A 1,442-nucleotide genomic window follows, 5' to 3' on the forward strand; every position below is an offset into this window, starting at 1 on the left:
TGAAAACCCCTTCTTTCCATTGGCTTCTCCTTTTGCACAGGGCAGGGCTCCCCTGCCCCACCCTTGGGGTCGCTCAGATTTCACCGGCAATGTTTCTAGCCCAGGGTAAATATCTCAACCCAATCTGCTGAGCCCACATTGGCAGTCTGTTACAACCATATAACATGGATATAATAAACGGAAAAGAGATTGAAATGCATCTAGACTGAAGAGCTGCAGGTCATGTTTATGAAATTAGGAAGGTAAACATGAGTGCAAGATTCATATCAAACACCAATGTATGTTTGGGGAGGGTTGTTTGCATGTATGATAGATTTGATAAAACTTCATTAATTTGTAAGACTATAAAAATAAGAAAGTAATGTTTTATATTTTAATTTTATTTTAATGTGTCAGACTCCAAATTATTATGGCAGCCAAGCACTTGGAACCAAAATAATGTATAATTTTTTTTATTTATCTGATTTATTTATGATCAATGAGTATGTGTGGAATCTATGAAAAAAGGGAGATAAGAGTTCTTATTCACATATTAATCCCTGTCCAGGCCCTACTATCAGGCCACGTCACAAACTGTTTCCCCCTTCAAAAACACAATCTCGGGTAACATCTTAATCTAAGAAGTGGTACTTTTGTGATCCTTGTTTCTATTTTGAGCCTCACTCACTATTCTCAGCATGGACTGCACCACTCACAGGTAGCTAAGGCCCTGCTTCTACTTGCTCTAGTCCCAGTAAGGGAGGATAGTTTATAAGTTATATTTGCAGAATACAACTGAATATAACTATTTACAGGAGGTGGGTTGACCAGGGAGCTGAGAGACAAAGCTAAAGGGGACTTCTAGCTTGTGGAGAAGTGTTGACCCAGGGTGAGGAGTATTGCTGTTATACAGTCATTTTGCTTGTGTTTATGTTTTGGTTGGATTAACTGGAGGACCGCTTGTGGCTACAGGGGAAATGTGGAGACCATAGAGGGGTGCCTGGCAGGTTACTCAGTAATTGGCAGCCAGAGGCGGATTAAGGTGTACTGGGGCCCTAGGTAAACACAACTGGAGGCTCCCTTCTCCCATGGGAGCTGGGCTGCAGGTGGGGAGAGGGGCTCCTTCCCCTCCTGGCAGGGCCACCCTAGGGGGGCAAATTAGGACGAACACCCCATGTCCCATGCTTTGGGGGACCCCATGGAGCTGGGCGCAGTGGGCGATTCCGCAATGCCACCAACTTCACGTTTGGCCGCTCGGCACTGTCCTGCCCCACCCCTGCCACCAAATCTGCTGCTGAATCTGGTGCGTCTGGGTGATGGGCACCCACCCCCGTGCAATTGCTGCCGAATCTGCCGCTGGCTTCCCTGTGTCCACTGGCAGGGCCCCGCACAGGCTGATTTGCCCTGGGCCCTGCCCCCTGCTTGGGTCATCTCTGCCTCCTGGTGCTAGTGAGGGGAGGCTG

The sequence above is a fragment of the Crocodylus porosus genome, unplaced genomic scaffold (assembly GCF_001723895.1).
Source record: "Crocodylus porosus isolate Cpor-Errol unplaced genomic scaffold, CroPor_comp1, whole genome shotgun sequence".
Taxonomy (NCBI): Eukaryota; Metazoa; Chordata; order Crocodylia; family Crocodylidae; genus Crocodylus; species Crocodylus porosus.